Genomic DNA, 18,879 nt, shown 5'->3' with positions numbered 1-18,879 from the left:
TTTTTGACCTGAATCAAGGAGGAAATGGAAAGGACAAATGATTTTATATGGCTATGAATCTCCAAGAAGAGCCAGGAGGTTATCACAGGGGTTGCCCTTATGCACACCTTAGCAGAGTCCCAGAGACAGAGAAAGTAGATACAACACCAGGTTTTGGTTCTTTTGAGGGTTACAGTGACCCACAGGTTCTATGTCCATGGCAGATGGAGTTCAGTGCCATGTCAGTTGGCCCTACTTTGGAGTTTGTGTTTCTGTGTGATGGAGCTGGACTCAGATGTGATCTTTGTTCACAAGCCTCTCCTGTTACTTTCACTGGAACTTTAGTTGGTGCTGGGGTTTAATATATACACAGGGGACCTGAATCTCTGGACTGACCATGTGATAGCCAGACCCTGAGCCTCAACAGGCTTTAGCTCCTACACTCTGTTTTATTGGACTTACCCCACTCAGCTAACATGGAAGTGAAGAAGGTGAACCACCACATCATGGAGCCAAGAGTGCCTACAACTGAATGCAGGAGGATTGCATCCAGCATCCATGTGGAATCTAAGCCCCCTCTTGTTACAGATGTGGAGTGGACACAACCATTCCAAGGTCCACAGGATGGAGGAATAGAGTATGGATTAGAGTGGTCTTACTGATATTCTATTCATGAACTATTGTGATTAGTAATCGAAGAAAATGTGGCATTGGTGTGGAGAAAGTGGCCATGGTGACTGCTGGGGGTAGGGAATGGGAGGAAGAGATCAGATGCAGAGGCGTTTTTGGGACTTGGAGTTGTCCTGGGTGACGCTGTAGGAACAGTTTCCGGACATTGTATGTCCTCCCATGGCCCACTGGGTGGAACGTGGTAGAGTGTGGACTATGATGTGGACCATTGACCATGAGGTGCAGCGGTGCTCAGAGATGTATTCACCAAATGCAATGAATGTCTCATGATGATGGAGGAGATTGTCATGGGCGGAGAAGTGGGATGAGTAGGTGGGAGGTATATGGGGACCTCATATTTTTAAATGTAATATTAAAAAAATAAAGACAAAAAAAGTCAAATATCAGCAGTTAATCAACGTCAAGGTGGGCATGGCTGCTGCAATGAAAGGCAGATTCAAAAAAGCACTCAAAATAGTGAGTCATGCATTGTTAAGGTGTTGTCCAATATATCATGGGGTACCTAGCAGTGAAATAGATGAGCAGCCTAATAAATTTCTTCTGGATCTGAATAAACAGAAGAGTTCTAGGTTGAGTGAATGAAACCCTAACTTAAATTCAAATGCAAAGAATCACAGTTCCTTAATAAATTCCCAGATTAAGACAGTTTACAGACCCAGACCAACTTGAATGAGGAGGAGGCCGTCTCCTTAGGAAAGGATCCAGTTAAACTGCCCAAAATGAATCTGTTACTCTTCCTCCCACCTTTCCTCAAGGAGACCTACAGCCTTTTACCAGAGTAACTGTGCACTGGGGAATAGGAAATAATCAGACATTTTGGGGCTTATTAGACATTGGTTCAGAAGTGACATTAATTCCAGGAGACCCAAACATCACCGTGGTCACCAGTCAGAGGAGGGACTTATGGAGGTCAGGTGATTAATGAAGTTTTAGCTCAGGTCCATCTAACATTTAGTCCAGTGGGTCCCCATACCCATTCTGTGGTTATTTACCCACTTCCAGAATGCATAATTGGAATAGACATTCTCAGTAACTGGCAGAAACCCCACACTGGATCCCTGACTTGTGGAGTGAGGGGTATTATGGTTGTAAGGGCCAAGTGAAAGCCACTAGAACTGCCTCTACCTAGCAAAATAGTAAACCAAAAGCAATACCAGATTCCTGTAGGGCTTGCAGAAATTAGTGCCACCATCAAGTATTTGAAGGATGTAGGGTTATTGATTTCTACCACATCCGCATTCAACTCTCCAATTTGGTCTGTACAGAAAACAGTTGGATCTTGGAGAATGACAGTAGATTATTGTAAAATTTAACCAGGTGGTGATTCCAATTGCAGCTGCTGCCCCAGATGTAGTATCATTGCTTGAGCAAATCAAAAAGTCCCCTGCTAACTGGTTTGTACATGTTGATTAAGCAAGTGCTTTTTGTCTCAATTGCTATTAGTAAGGACCACCAGAAACAATTTGCTTTCAGTTGACAAGGCCAGCAGTATGCTTTCACTGTCCTGCCTCAGAGATATATCAGCTCTCCAGCCCTATGTCATAATATTGTCTGGAGGGATCTTGATCATCTCTCCCTCCCACCAGACATCACACTAGTCCATTATATTGATGATATCATGTTTTTAGGACCTAGTGAGCAAGAAGCAGCAAAGACTCTAGACTTATTAGTAAGGCATTAGTGTGGGAGAGGATGGGAGATAAATCCAACTAAAATACAAGGTCCTACCACCTCAGTGAAATTTCTAGGTGTTCAGCGGTGTGGGGCTTGTCAACATATCCCTTCTAAAGTGAAGGCTAAGCTGTTGCATCTGGCCCCTTCTATGACCAATAAAGAAGTACAATGCTTAGTTGGTCCCTCTGGATTTTTGAGACAACACATGTCTCATTTGGGTGTGCTACTGCAGCCTGTTTACTGGGTGACCAGAAAAGCTGCTTTTTGATTGGGAGCCAGAACAAAAAGAGGCTCTGCATCAAGTCCAGGCAAGCTGCACTACCACTTGGGCCATGTTATCCATTAGATACAATGAGGCTGGAAGTTTCAGTGGCAAATAGAGATGCTGTCTGGAACTTTTGGCAGGCACACATAGGAGAATCACAACACAGTCTCTTAGGATTTTTGGAGCAAAACCCTGCCATCTTCTGCAGATAACTACTCCCCTTTTGAGAAAAAGCTTTTAACCTGCTACTGGGCCATAGTAGAGACTGAATGCTTAACCATGCACCATCAAGCTACCATGAGGCCTGAGTTGCCTACAATGAGCTGGTATTGTGTGACCCACCAAACAATAAATTTGAGTGTGCACAGCAGCTCCATAATAAAGTGGAAGTGGTATATACAAGAAAGGGCTCAAGTGGGTCCTGAAGACATAAGTAAGTTACATGTGGAAGTATCCCAAATGCCCATGACCACCACCCCTGCCATGGTACCTTCTCCTTCCCAGCCCACTGCTTTGGCCTCTTGGGGTGTACATAACAAACATTTGACTGATGAAGAGAAAACTCAGGCCTGGTGTACAGATGGTTCTGCATGATATGCATGTACCACCCAAAAGTGGACAGGTGCAACACTGCAGCCCCTTTCTGGGACATCTCTGAAAGACTGTGGTGAGAGAAAACCCTCACAGTGAGCAGAACTTAGAGCAGTTCATGTGGTTGCTCACTTTGCTTGGAAGAAAAAATGGCCAGAGGTGCATATGTAAACTGATACATGGGTTTTTGCTGATGACTTGGTTGGATGGCCAGGGAATTGGAAGGAACATGATTGGAAAATTGGTGACAAAGAGGTCTGGAGAAGATGCATATGGATAGACCTTTTTGAGTGGGCAAAAAACATGAAAATATTTGTGTCCCATGTGACTGCTCACCAGAGGGTGACTTTAGCAGAGGAAGATTTTAATAATAAAGTGGATAAGATAACATGCTTTGTGGCTAATGCTCAGTCTCTTTTCCCAGCCACTCCTGTCATTGCTCAATGGACTCAGGAACAAAGTGGCCATGGAGGTAGGCATGGGGGTTATGCATGGGCTCAGCAACATGAAATTCCCCTTACCAAAGCTGACTCGGCTACAGCCACTGCTTAGTGCCCAATCTGCCAGCAGCAGAGACCCACACTCTGCTCCCGATATGGTACCATTCCTCACGGTGACCAGCCTGCTACCTCGTGGCAGGTTGACTACATTGGACCACTTCCACCAAGGAAGAGGCAGTGATTTGTTTTAACTGGAATAGACACATACTTTGGATATGGGTTTGCATTTATTGCACACAATGCTTCTTCCAAAACTACCATCCATGGACTTACCAAATATCTTATCTATCACCATGGCAAGCCATACAGCATTGCTTCCAATTAAGGAAACCATTTCAGGGAAGCGGACTTGGCCCAGTGGTTAGGGCATCCATCTACCACATGGGAGGTCCGTGGTTCAAACCCCAGGCCTCCTTGACCATGTGGAGCTGTCCCATGTGCAGTGCTGATGCACACAAGGAGTGCCCTGCCATGCAGGGGTGTCTCCATTGTAAGGGAGCCCCATGCACAAGGAGTGCACCCCATAAGGAGAGCTGCCCAGCATGAAAGGAAGTGCAGCCTGCCTAAGAATGGCACCACCCACATGGAAAGCTCACACAAGATGATGCAACAAAAAGAAACACAGATTCCAGTGCCGCTGACAACAGAAGTGGGCAAAGAAGAAGACACAGCAAATAGACACAGAGAACAGACAACTGGGGCAGGGTGGGGGGGGGGAAGGGGAGAGAAATAAATATAAATAAATAAATCTCTTTTAAAAAAAGGAAACCATTTCGCAGCAAATGATGTGCAGGAGTGGGTAGGTCCCCATGGAATTCACTGATCTTACCGCGTTCCCCATCAACCTAAAGCAGCTGGATTGATAGAATGGTGGAGTGACCTTTCAAAGATTCAGTCATGGCACCAAATAGGTGGCCATACTTTGCAGGACTGGGGCAATGTTCTCCAGGATGTTCTCTATGCTCTAAATCAGCATGCACTCTATGATGCTGTTTCTCCCATAACCAGGATTCATAGGTACAGGAATTAAGGGTTGGAAATGGGAGTGGCGCCACTCACTATTGCCTCTTGTGGCCCACTAGGAAAATGTTTGCTTCCTGTCCCTGCAACCCCAAACTCTGCTGGCCTTCAGATTTTAGTCTAAAAGGAGGAGTGCTGTCACCAGGGAACACAACAATGATTCCATTGAACTGGAAGTTAAAACTCCCACTTGGCCACTTTGAGTTCCTCTTACCTCTGAATCAACATTCAAAGAAGGGGATTACTTTACTGGCTCGGTGACGGTTTGCCAGGACATATTCTGGGGCATCTTCTAGTACTGCCATGCCCTATGATTAAAGTCCATGGAAAATTGCACTAATTCAATCTAAGCAGGACTAGCAATGGCCCAGAATCTTCAGGAATGAAAGTTTAGGTCACCCCACATGCAAAGATCCACAGCCAGCTGAAGTGCTTGCTGAGGGTAATGGAAACATGGAATGGGCAGTGTAAGAAGGTAGAGATAAATATGAACTTGGACCATGTGACCAGTTACAGAAACAAGTACTATAGTGGTCATGAATCTTTCTTCCTTGTTTCATTATGATGATGATTGTATATGTACACAAAATGAGTTTCTTTGTCTTCTCCCCAAACTTTTCCCTTATCATATAACAAGTTGTGTCCATTTCATGCCATAATATTTGAGGACGTCAAGTTTGAGAGTGAATATTACCCAAGAACTTGCACCCTATTCTCTATGGAATTAATGCATTTCCAGTTGTATACAGGAAAACTGAACATTGTTAGGTGGAAATACATATATATATGTCTGTTATTGTTTTACATAGAGACTAAGTATTGTTTAATGTAATGTGTATGGTTGCTGAGTTGACAAGGGGTGGATGGTGATGGTTAAGCTATTGTGTCAACTCATCCAGGTAATTGTGCCCAGTTTTTTGGTCAAGCAACATTGGGCTAACTGTAATACAAGGGTATTTATGGACTTTAGTGACTTTTGACTTTAGTGCAGTGGTAAATCATAGATAGCCAGTTATAATTACTTCAATCAGGGAGCTTGTCATTAGCAACCCAATCAGTTGAATGCCTTAAAAGGGTAAGTGACACCAGCATTGAGTGAGACCTTCCCATCTCACCTTTGGACAGGGATCATCTTCCAGAACTCATCAAGAACCTTCATTGTGCTTTCATTTGAGCTCTTGGTTGCAGCTTGCCTGCAGAACCTGTACTTGTGCATCCCCATGGCTGTGTGAGAGACTCTGATAAGTCCCTTACTATTGACAGATATCACTTGTTTATTCTGTTTCCCTAGAGAACCCCGACTAATACATTGTGAAAATCTCAATTTTTCTAACATTGACAATATGAGATTATTCAAATTATAGAGAAGCACTGTGAATGTCATCAATGTGGGAAATTCTTTAGTCAATTTCTGACCTTGGATGGAATGAGAGAATTCATGCTATAAATGCTTTGAATATCAAAGAGACTTCAGCCAGAGAAGTCTCTTTAAAGGAATACCTTTATTTATTTATTTATTTATTTATTATTTATTTATTTATTTATTTATTTAATTCCCCCCTCCCCCGGTTGTCTGTTTTCTGTGTCTATTTGCTGCATCTTGTTTCTTTGTCCGCTTCTGTTATCGACAGCCACACAGGAAGTGTGGGCGGTGCCATTCCTGGGCAGGCTGCACTTTCTTTTGCGCTGGGCGGCTCTCCCTACGGGGCACACTCACTCCTTGCGCGTGGGGCTCCCCTACGTGGGGACACCCCTGTGTGGCACGGCACTCCTCGCATACATCAGCACTGTGCATGGGCCAGCTCCACACGGGTCAAGGAGGCCCAGGGTTCGAACCGCGGACCTCCCATGTGGTAGATGGATGCCCTAACCACTGGGCCAAGTCCATTTCCCATAAAGGAATACCTTTAAATGCAACAAATAATTCACATAATGAAGAAACACTATGCTTGCCATCAATACGAAAGTGCTTTTATTCATTAGTACTACTTTAGATAATCTAAGGAAATTCATAAAGGAGAGAATCAAAATTAATATCTTCTATGTAGCAAAGTACTTAAAGATAGTCTGATGATATATCATATGAGAAAACTCATAATATAAACCTAATGGAAGTGGAGAGTTAGAGAAATCAAATGTGAGAAATTCTATGTCTGAGGTCAATTTGGAAATGCCTTACTTTATAATTTAAATAAAATAAGTGAACTATACTCGAGTGAAACATGAGGTCTGTAATCACTCTGCACTATCATTCAAACAGAATCATGGTATGCTAAAGAAAACTAAGTTTAGTGATAACTATGAAAACATAAAATAAAAAGTGATATCCCTTGGGGGAGTTTCAGAAAATTCATAATGGAGAATATTTTCTAAGGGAAATCATTTATTCAACAATTGGGGAGTTTATGGGCATTAGTCATATTGTCTTTGTGAGGGTTACTGTTTGAATAGTTTGGCCAAATGAGTGGGTATCTCAAGTCTAAGTTATGGAGGTCAGTGGTGGAAATGCTATAGGTTTGAGGATAGAATATGTGAAATTTTGACTTGGGAGTCTTCTAAATTAAATGAATATGGTTTTGTGGTTGTCTCTAATGAGTCAGTGATGGACATTTCTTTGTGTCAGTGATTAAATATCTGAAGATTAGAAACAGAAGTGGTTGCTTTGTTTCTGATCTCAGTAGACACCATACTTCATTTCAGTGACTAAAGTCTTTATCAGTGGATGAGAAAGCCCAGCAGACAGTAATTCACTGAGCCAACCAGAAGTCCAGATGGTTCCCTTTGCCCCTTGTGAATGGCCCAATAGGAAGTCAGAAGTCACTGCAAAAATCATGTTCATAATATGACAAATAATATATTGTAAAATCTACAAGACCCATAGGCAATGCCATTATGATGATCCAGATGTGGAAATCCACTCCTTGATTTTAATTTTGGGAAACATAACCTGGAGTATCTCTATATAAATACTTTTCAGCTAATTTCATACTTAATTTTAAAAGACTGCTGAATGCTTTCCTACTAAAATTGGGACCATTAGAAGTATTTTGGTTCTCACCACTAAACCTCATATTTTATTAAATATTGAAAGACTGAATGCTTTACCCTAAATTGAGACCAAGAAAATGGCATCTCTCATCACTTAATTGATATATTGATATTATGGTGGTCTTAGTATAATAAGTCAAAGAGACAAAATAAAAATCAGGAAACATGGAAAGAAAATTGTTTTTATTTTTAATTTTTTTAAATTAAAGTTAATAGCTCACAAGGAATGTTACATTAAAAAATATAAAAAAACAAAAAACATAGAAAGTTCCCATATAACCCACTCCCACCCCACCTCATCATTTTTGTAAATTGTATTTTTTGAAGATATATACATAACAAAAAAAAATGTTACATTAAAAAAAAAAGAGGTTCCCGTATACACCCCCACCCCAGTCCTCCCACACCAACAATCTCCACCATCATTGTGGCACACTCATTGCACTCGGCAAACACATTTTGTGGCACTGCTGCACTATATAGATAATAGTTTACCCTGTGGTTCACACTCCCCCACTACATTCAGTGGGTTATGGCAGGATATATAAAGTTCAGCATCTGACCCTGAAGTATCATTTAGGACAACTGAAAATCCCAAAAATGCCCCCACATCACACCTCTTCTTCCTTCTCCTTGCCCTCAGCAACTACTGTGGCCACTTTTTCCACCTCGATGCTAAAATTTCTTCTATTACTTGTCACAATAGTTTTATAGTAGAATATCAGTAAGTCCACTTTAGTTCACAGTTTATTCCTCCATTCTGTGGACCCTGGGATGGTGATGTCCTCTCCACCTTTAGATCAAGAGGGGGCTTAGATTCCACATGGATGATGGATGCAATTCCTCTACTTGCAGTTGTAGGCACTCTTGATTCCCTGGTGTGGTGGTTGACCATCTTCACCTCCCTGTTAGCTGACCTGGGTAAAATCAATGAACCAGAGAGGAGGAGTTACCATTCCGGGTATCAGAAACTACTATTAAATTAGCAAAAAAAAAAAAAAATTGGAGGTAATTAGTAACGTTACTAAGGTCACCATGTCCAAAGTTAAAATAAACTGCAATTTCTAAATACTAAAAATTTAATGAGAGAGGTGATAGCAGTTTGGTGTTTTTTATTAATTCCTAAAAGAGATATTGGATTAGGTTGTAAACTGGCCTTTTCCTCTGGGTGTGATTAAATTAAGATTAGGTTTTTAATTGGGCCATGTCAGTAGGAAGCACACCAAGAGGGCAGGGACTCACAGAGGAAGTGAAATGGTAGAAGATTTAGTGTGACATTTAATTCTGGAGTCCCAGGAAAAAATGCACAGAGAAGCAGATATGTGAGGAAAGATAGAAGGCACCATTAGACATGGCAGAGTCTCCATGAGGAGAGATGAACCATTCACTTGATAGTTTACAGGTGGCATTGTGGAGAGAGCAGAGCAGCTAAGCCCAGAGAGGAATCAGCCACAGGAGAGAGACAAGACTCATCCCAGCCTATAGCTGATGTTGGAAGAACCCGGGACCCTGGAGCCTTAAGAGAAAGAAGGACCATTACAGACGATGGCAGTCATCTCACTCCAACACATGGCAACAGACTTTGGTGAAGGAAGAAACTCATGCTCTATGGTCTAGTACTGCAAGCTTCTACCCCAAATAAATATCATTTATAAAATCCAACAGATTTCTGCTATTTTGCATCAGCACCCCTTAGGCTAATTAATACAGAGGTACTCCATGTTCCTGGGACTATAATTCTATGGTGTCAGAATTTTCATTGTCTAGTTCAGTGGTGGATCCACCCAGCAGCAGAAGCAGTCATGGGAAATTTAGTTATTTTATGGATGTCACCAAGGGTAAGTTCATTGTTCTCATCATGCATGTAGGGATCATCCTCAGACTCTCACTCTCTGAGATCTCCAGCCTCACTGGATTTGTGAAACATCTTGATGCATCCTTCATTGGCTATGTGATTCCACAGATGTCTATCATGATAGAGCCCTTGGCCTTGACACCAATGTAAGTAAAATAGATTGCATCTTTCTACAATGCCAGTTGTTTCCATAAGTCCCATTGCCATATCTGTGAACTTTTGATTCTCCAAACATGTTTTGTCCATGCTCCTAAGATGATATTGTTAATAACTCCCACAATGAGGTAGTAAAAAATTACATTGGGTGCTAGGGTGCTTTTTTCCAAGTGTTCCAGGGTTAAGCAGATCAATCATAGTTCAGTCCATTGGATAACTTTTCCCCAGTGCCATAGGTGGCTTATTGTCATTCTGAGGCTTGGTAAACAGCAGCTGCTGCCCAATGGACACCAGATAGCTTCAGCTTGGCTTATCTGTCAGTGAAACAGCACCTGGTGGGCATCCTTGAATTGGGGGTTTCTGTATTCCAATACAGGGAGGGGAAGGCCTTCATCTCATATTGTAACAGGGTCATTGTTGAGGGACAATTGTGCCACCACTTCATGCAAGCATGTCATTTCTTGAAGGCCCAGGTAAGCACAGTCTTTTATTTACTACTTCCATTTGATGATACTGTCATTGGCATACCCTGCATAAGAGTTCTGATTACCCAGGGTCGAGGATCTGATGAAACTTTCTAGACTCAGGAGGATCTGAGAGCTCTTGGCAATCCTTATCCTTTCCATTTCCACCAGGCCCAATAGCCTATCAGAAGTTGCCTTTTGAAGGACCAGTTCTGGGTTTTGTCTGGGAACTTTGTTACCTAAATATACATATCTCTTCTTTCCATATGACCCAATTATAGGGGTGCCAGGAGGATGTGAAGATATGGAATATGTTGGAATCCATATGCATATAGCTTAGTAAACCACTGGGCTTTGTTTTTGGTGGTGGATGACTTTAAGGGCAGTAATTTCTCCTGTACTGCCTCAGGGATTCAGTGCTGGCTTGACCTGATATACTACGAAAGAAATTGACCTTCTGAGCTGGGCTTTGCATCTTTTAGAATTTATGGCCCAATCAAATTGTTGAATTGCAGCTAGCAATGTATTCATTCCCTGGAGAGTTTGTTCCTTGCTCTAGGCTACCAACATGAAATCATCAATATAATGGGACACATGGAGTTCTTTGGGCAGGAATAGCTTACTCAAATCCTGCCACACCCATTGATGGCAGATAGTGACTGAGTTTAAATACACATGGGCAATTCAGTGAAGTTCTACTGTATGTCTTGTCATTGGAAAGAAAATTGATTCTGGTTCTCCTCTCAGAGTGGGAAGGCAAAAAAGGCATTCACCAGATCAAAACTGTATATCAAAAATCAAGGGAAGCCATGATGATTTCCAAGTGTGTCATAATTTATGCGATTGCAGGTTCCAAAGGGAGCACTTCTGCATTTAAATGCCAATAGTCTAAAATTAGTTACCACGATCCACTTGCCTTTTCCACTGACCACACCAGACTTATAGGTAGAGATAGTGGAATAGAGGACAGCTGCAGAAAGGTTTTTCATGAGTTCCTTTTCTCCACCAGGAAGGCTGTATTGCCACTGTTGGACAATGCAAAGAGGTGGGAGCACTAGAGATGCTGAGTCCAACTCTTCCCAACAATCATAGCACAAATTTGTTGAGATTGGGAGCTTTGGATGTGCAATGGTGCATGATATCAGTTGCTACAATGTATTCCATGGTAGGGAGCATGACCACAGAGGTGGCCAAAGGCCAACAGCACCAACAAACAGGTTAGCAGTTACCTCTCTTTACCATACCTTTGTGAAATACTCAAGGCCTCCTCTCTGGAATATTGACTTGGGCACCTGTACAAAACAAGGCTATCATGTTTTGTTCAGTGCCCCTAAATTGTATATGGACTGGGGCATACAGCCTAGGGTCCTGGAGGTTGTCAGTGTTCTAGATCACAATCCTCAGTTATTTTCATTTTGGTTATATCTTGGTTAAGTGATTCCTCCCAGGGGCCTGTCTGTTCACTCACAGTTAAATGTGAAGGCAGGAGCTCTCCAACTTGCTCTTCCTACTCTACTGCCCATATGTGGCAATTGAAGGGTGGGGATCTGAAAGAGGAAGATTGTCCTTATTGAGCCTATGGCCCTACTTCTAGTTTATATTTTTCCCAAAGTTCTCAACTGGAGATCCTGTCTATGTATGCTGAGTAGTGGAAGCTCCAATCTCATTGATCTCAGTGTGTAAACATCATCCCTTTTATTGCCACCCTTTCTCCATAGGATGGAAACAGCATGTCTTAGGTCCCCTATCTGGGGGCCATTATTTCCCTCCAGTCTGGTACAGTAGGGACAAACCTTCAGTTTAGTCCACAAGGACATCAGTCCTGTTTTTCCCAAAATGCTCCCATACAAAAGGAACACAAGAGTGATGAAAAGAATGGCAAAAAAATTCAACCCACTCCATTGTATACTTGCCCATGCACTCTGTTTATAGAACCCAATTCTGTGGAGCAAATTGCTCTACAGTGCATCATGGGAGCACAAGCTTAGGCACAATAACTTTCAGCAAATGAACAATTTATTCCTTGCACAGAACAAAATGTCCAAAAGAGTAGGAAAAAAAACTCCATCATGGTCTGTCTCCAGAAGGCCAACTGCTTGAGCCAATGTTGGAAGTTGGCAGCTTGAAATGCTTCTCATTGGAGAGGAGAGACTTGTGCTGTTTGAATGTTCAGTATTTATACACCAGAGCATGTGGGGATCTGCCAATGAGAGTTCTCACCCTGATAAGCACCTGGGGCTACATGTTTCCAGTTTCAGTTTCATAGTTTAAGGGATGTCCAGTACTTTTCATTAGACCTAACATATGCACCATGCCTTGGAATGGAAACATACTGAGGCATGTGCAAACAATAGAAGTGGGAGTAGAGAAGGCCTGGGAGATGGCCTCTAGATGCATCTCTGACTTCCTCTCCATACTAGATTCTCCAGTGTGCCCCCTGTAGGCACTAGTTATTGTATATTGGACTACTATGCCATGTCCTGAAATAGTGTTGTTGCCCACTGTAACATTAAATTCAGGTGCACTCAAAAGAAACAATCCTCAGAATCAAATCACACCATTTTGTCATAATAATCATATGGAACTTTGACTCGGGCCTGGTAATATTTAGGGTTTCAATAAAAAGGAAGCATTTGCTCCTCAATTTTGAGGCAATCTGTATGGGAGTCCTTGGGCTTCAACAGTTGTCTAGCATGGAAAGTAGACTCTATACTTCTTGTCTATAGAGTGGTTTTCTTGAGATAGTACATAATACATCGGGTAGGCCAGTGTGGTCCACCTTATTGACAGTTTGGCTGGAATGATGATGAGTGATGATTAAGGCTTATAGAGCTGACAGGTTTGTTTATGATGGCGGTTCCAGCAAAAGTCTGTGTCATTGGGACAAACAACAAATTGCCCAGGAAACAGACAGGCAGACAGAAAGACAGACATATGCCAGGGCCCCATCCCACACAGGACAACAGGCATGAAGATGTCAGCAGCAGAGGCAAATCCTCCAACATTGGCTAATTCCTGGCCTAGATTTCACACTCCTGGGCCTCTTTCCCTGGTGTTGGAGGGCACAAGCTTGCTGCAAGCCGACCTTGATGTGGGATCTCTTCTCTGGGATGGGGGGAGAGAGGGCTGAGTGACCTGCTCTAATGAAGTTTAAAGTCAAGTGGGTGGAGACCACAGGGAAACTGGGCAGGGAGTCAATCTAGCAATCTGAGAGGTTTGCAGAGGGAGGTGCCTTGTGGGGAGAACTCTGAAGTGTCCCCCAAGAGACAGCCCATTAAGAAAAGGAACCCCTAAGAGATGGGAAGTGCCTGATGCATTCCCAAGGTCTTGGAAACAGTACCAGATGTGTTCCAGTCACCCTCAGAAGAATGGTCAAGAGCTCTTTGACTGCCCAGGGCCAAATGCACTGTGGCAGGGAAACCTAGTGGGTTGATGCCTTGTGGGGGTTGGGGAGGTTGTGGGCAAGTACTTTCAGGTGGAGTGTTGGGGCAGCACTAAGCCTAATGCAACCACACACCCAGGTCGATAGCTTTAAGCCATAAGGAACTTTCTTTTTTTTTTTTTTTTTTTTTTTTTAATTTTTTAATTTTTTATTGACTTTGTAATAATATTACATTAAAAATATATATGTGAGGTCCCATTCAACTCCACCCCCCCACCCCCCCTCTCCCCCCCCCCCCAACAACACTCGTTCCCATCATCATGACACATCCATTGGATTTGGTAAGTACATCTTTGGGCACCTCTGCACCTCATCATATACATTGGTTCACAACTTTCTGATGAAGGTAGCCCTCAGACAGCAAAGGCATAGGAGGTGATAGTGGAAACTCTACCACTGCACTGGGCTGTGGAGGTTGCTGGGCATTCAGGGAATCACAGGAAATTCTGGAGCCCCATATCTCCTTGCAGACCCCTTGAGATCTGCCTCTCCAAGGCCATCCCAGTTCCCAGCTCAATGTGCATCTCCTCTCAGTTGATGAAGGCTCACCACCAAGCCTATGTCTGCCAGTCTCCATTGCATTCCTGGCTGGGGGTTCCTGCCATAGTAGACCAGATCAGAGTGACAATTTTGTTTCTACTCCTAAGTTGAGCAGATACCCCATTGCACAGGGAGTGTGTGTTGCTTGCATGTGCATGGGTAGACCAGGTGAGACCTTGGTGCCAGAGGGTCCCATTCCCCCAATCTTCCAGGTAGATGTCAGCTTTCCACCTTGGGTAGTTCCAGTTGAGCTCTGAGGGCTCAGGGTGAAATCTGGCCCAGAACACATGTACTTTTTATAGGGCGGCCAGTAGCAGGAATGCCATGTCACATGGGTGGTATAGCAGTTTGTTAAAGGCATGAATTCCAAAAACATATTGGATTGTTTGTAAACTGGTCTGTACCTGAGCATGTTTAAATTATGATTAGGGCTCTGACTGGGCCACATCCATAGTGTGTCAAGTCCCTGACCCCTTGTGGGTGGGAACTCACAAATAAAAGATATGGCAAAGGACAGAGTTGGAGATTTTGATGTTAGTTTGGATTTTGATGCAGGAGTCTTGAGCTGGAGCCCCTGAAAGTAAGCACACAGAGGAAAGAGAAGCAAGGCCTGGGATGAGAGGACTTGAGTTGGGAGAAGAACATAGAAGAATAGAGATGTCTCCTCAGACATGGCAGAAATCCTGGGGAGACAAAGCTGTTCACCTATAATCTACAGCTGACCTTATGGAGAGAGGCAAAACCTAGAGAGCCTCATAGTCTACAGCTGACCTTGTGGAGAAAACAGAGGACCTGAGCCCCAAGAGAAGCAATGTTTTGGAAGAGAGGAACCCAGGAAGCCTGAACCTTAGCAGATGTTGGCAGCCATCTTGCCCCAACATGTAGAAATAGGCTTTGGTGAGAGAAGTAACTGGTGTCTGTAAGCTCCTACCCAAATAAATACCCTTTATAAAAACCAACTGATTTCTGGCATTTTGCATCAGCCCTCCTTTGGCTGAGTAATACAGGTGGGAAGACATCTTGTGGGACAGTTGCACTCTATGGGAAGATAGACATGTGGACAGTTTGGTCAGAGCTCCCTAGAGGAGAGATGTTCCTGAGCAGTGGGTGGAAAGTAAGGCCTCCTGACCTTACCCTGGTACAGTCAGTCAAGACCACTGGGTGGCTGTGGATCTATTCAGGTGAACTGTCAAAGGACATTCTAGGAAGGGCCTGTCAGCCTGGGTAGCTGTCCAGTGGGCAGGCCATCAGGGTGTGCTGGCAGTTCTGGTTGGATATGGCAAGGGCATGTATGGCATACCTGTGGGTTGGGAATGGGGTGTGTGTGTGGTTATTAGGTGGGGGTGAGTGGCTTTCCAGAGACTGAGCCAGGCTGGGCAGAGGGTCCAAGGGTATACCCCCTGAGGATGCCCATCTTGGTGGGATGTCAGAATCCAAGTGGAGGCAGGCCTGTTTGGAAACTGCCTAGGCAAGTGCCTGGTATTCCAGGGAGCCCTTGATGTCTGGTCTGCCATATGGGTAGCTGGGCACTATCAGTGCCATATGCCTGGCCTGTCTTCTGGCTGCTACCCTGGCTTTCAGGGTATGGACAAAAGTCAAGAGTAAGGCATACCATGGTGGACAGAGCACCCAGGTTACTGGTGGCAGTGAGCAGGTTCCATTGGCCTAGAGTTGGGCTCCAGGTGCCCCAAGACCCTGCAGCTTGAAAAGGTTCAGTAGCAATGCATAGCACAGTCTCTTGAGGCTCCAGGTTGTGGTAACCAGCATTGATGGCTATAGCACAATGAACATAACCAATATAAACTGATGTCTGATCTCTAAAGCTAATCCAGGTGGGGTCTGGTTAGTACTTGGATGGGATACTGCTTGGGAATACTAGGTGTCACAGGCTTTTGTCAGCGGTATTTCTCTCATACATGCAAACTCTTTCTTTCTCTCTTCCCTCTTTTTTTTTGGCAGCCTTCACCCAGAGCATGGCTCCTTCCAATCAATGCCTCCTGTCCATTTGCAACAGCCCTGAACTGGCACCATCATCTTCACCATGCCCCATGCCCCATGCCCAATGGGACACAGGTAGGGGCTTCCAACCCAGCCTCTCGTTAGATCTCCCCAACCAGCACAAGCCCAGACCTGGAAGGGGTAGTGGAAACCCCAACTGCAGAAGCAAAGAACTCTCACCTGCTGGACCTCTTCTTGGCCACTGGGGCCTTAACTCCCCTTGGCATGTGCATGCAAATGGTTCTCAACAGGAACCACCCTTTTCCTTCACTGCCATCCCTGGCAGAACAGGGATGAGGTAAGGGAACAACTGTTACCCTTTGCAACTGGGACCCATTCTAAACACTCCCATTTTCCTCCAATCCCCAGAGTACAATACCCATCACCCATGCCTCAGGCCCCCTTGCACATGTTCATGGCCATTGATCTCTAGCAAACATGCATGGCATTTCCAACAACTTCAGGGGCTCCCTGTGTAGATGAATGAGAAACAATGGTTTGGGAATCAGACAAGCACACAGACATATCAGGGGCCCATCAGTCCTTCTGCATGTGCTGGTGGTATTTGGAAGGGAAGCTGCCACAGAAGACCACCATTGGCAGCAGCAGCACATCCTGGGGAATCAATCTTGTTTATTCCCAGCCCCAGGCTATTGGCTTCTGTCTGGACCTAGCCTAAGCATGAGCTGCTGGCTCATGAGTCCCTCTCCATCCAGAGCTCTCTTTCTTATCCACCAATCACCCATGGATCAGAGAGCTAAGGTCCAGCAGCTGTGGCCTCCACTCAAACTGACTGTAGATCTGCCCTCTGCCAGGAATCTATTCTCAGGGATGAAAGGGGTGCTGGTTGAGTGACTTGCTCTCTTGGAACTTAGAGTTGAGTGGGTGAAGATCAATGGGAAACAGGGCAGGGAGTTGCTCTAGGGCAGGTGTGGTTTGTGGAGGCTGCTCCCTTGCTGGGGAGAATGGAGTGCTCCTATGTCCAAGTAATAGCCAACTGGGACAAAGAGCACCTGAATGCCTGGAATCAGCTCAATATATGCTTTACTGAAGTCTTTGGAATAGCACAGAACATGTTCCATTTTACCTTGGGCAGAACTTCAGAATGTCTGCACCCACCTAGGTCAGGATCCACTGTGGCATCAAGCCCTATCTGGAATGGCAACAGGTGGGGGAAGGGTATGTGTTTGGCATGACAACTTATAGGACTCACAGAGGCCAAAGTAGGCTGCTGAGCACATGACCATGGATTAAGAAAATGGATTAATAATATTAAGCAGAAATTATTGTTTTTCCCAGTTTGGCAAGACTGAGTGTCTTAGTTTTCTTCTTTATCCAACCTAGAGTTTGTGATTTGTTACATCCTTCATTTAGTTTCCATGAAAGCTTTCTAAAGGGCTTGTAGACTGTAATATTACAATTTTGCAAATATGTTACTTCTTAGTTACTTTTGTATTTCAGTGCACTATTTACTTGAACAAGGTTATAAGTTTTAACAGAGATGATGCATAAAAAATAAAAGTTCTCATTGCATTTTAACATCTTTATTGCTTCTCTTAACATATTTTGACTGTAATATTTTCCTGTTTTTCCAAACATTTAATTATTCAGTAACTCAAAGTACCTTAAATTATCCAGTAACTCAAAATACCTTAAATTCTTACCATATTTATCACACAGAGAGAGAATTCAGAGTGAGAAAGGTAGTTTATTTCACTTTGTATGTACACTGGTAACTGGTAGCCATTAAGTAAGCAGTTTGGATTGCCAGCTCTACCTCCCTAGGAATATTTGTCATCTTCAGATCAATACTCTCATATTTTCAAAAAAAGAGTGGATATGCACCAAATATTAGAGGTGTAGAACTAAGGTTTGTTTCTTTCCACCCACACCATTACAAACATAAGTCTAATTCAAAAACAGGCCACTCATCTCATAAACTATCAGTAAGCACACTAGCTTCTACCTTTGGCAAGAAAATGTGCGGGTATTTGTTTAAGTACCAGGCTTATGCACCAGGGTGCAGGTGACTGTCACATAAGTTTATATTCCATAAATTCCACAAGCTGTGCCCTCAACAAGGATGTCAGCATTTCCCTGAGAGACGGGCTTTTGAAAAACAAAATACAAAATTCATTTTCCCACACTCAATCTCATCTATTTGGTTGCAACTTATCCTTATGATAAAGTCAGTCTGCTTTTCTGTACGAATCTTCAGCCATTTAAATGAAAGGTCCTAGGTAATGTCTTACCCTCAGCTTTCTCCACCTGTCATTTCTGGTTCTTTTCACTTCAGGAATGGCTCCAATGATATTCAATCTTCTCTAAACCATGCCTTCTGCTGATCTGGGAATGTATTTTAAACTCCATAGCACAAGTTGCCAAAAGTGGTTGACAAGTCAGGATGGGCTGACATAACTTCTCTTCACTCAACTTCTCACCTTGTGCTACTATTTAGTCTTTCATCCCTTATTTCTTGTGCCAGATCATGTAACCTCCCTCAAAGGACCTATGCATTTTTAACTAAAAAGCCTAACTCCAAGATTTCACACTATGGTCATAAAAAAGAATCATGCATGCATTCTCTCTCCAAAATATGAATCTCATATATAAAATTTAACCAAAGAATCATTTGAACTCTCAGAGAAGAGATCAAA

At 43.4% G+C, this 18,879-nt stretch overlaps 2 long non-coding RNA genes across 2 annotated transcripts in view; one reads left to right on the top strand and one right to left on the bottom strand.

The window, feature by feature from the left end:
* LOC139440135 (uncharacterized) overlaps positions 1 to 9,433 on the top strand; it is a 63,310-nt gene extending 53,877 nt beyond the window's left edge. Inside the window, exons 2-3 of the long non-coding RNA XR_011650199.1 lie at positions 3,624 to 3,671; positions 9,163 to 9,433. This is a non-coding gene — a long non-coding RNA (uncharacterized lncRNA). The remainder of the gene's footprint in view (positions 1 to 3,623; positions 3,672 to 9,162) is intronic.
* The window catches only part of LOC139436119 (uncharacterized), a 39,839-nt gene continuing 28,893 nt past the window's right edge, over positions 7,934 to 18,879 (bottom strand). Inside the window, exon 3 of the long non-coding RNA XR_011650196.1 lies at positions 7,934 to 8,684. This is a non-coding gene — a long non-coding RNA (uncharacterized lncRNA). The remainder of the gene's footprint in view (positions 8,685 to 18,879) is intronic.

This window comes from Dasypus novemcinctus, chromosome 12 (assembly GCF_030445035.2).
Source record: "Dasypus novemcinctus isolate mDasNov1 chromosome 12, mDasNov1.1.hap2, whole genome shotgun sequence".
In the NCBI taxonomy this organism is placed as follows: Eukaryota; Metazoa; Chordata; class Mammalia; order Cingulata; family Dasypodidae; genus Dasypus; species Dasypus novemcinctus.
This window is presented reverse-complemented; position numbering and strand designations above follow the sequence as displayed.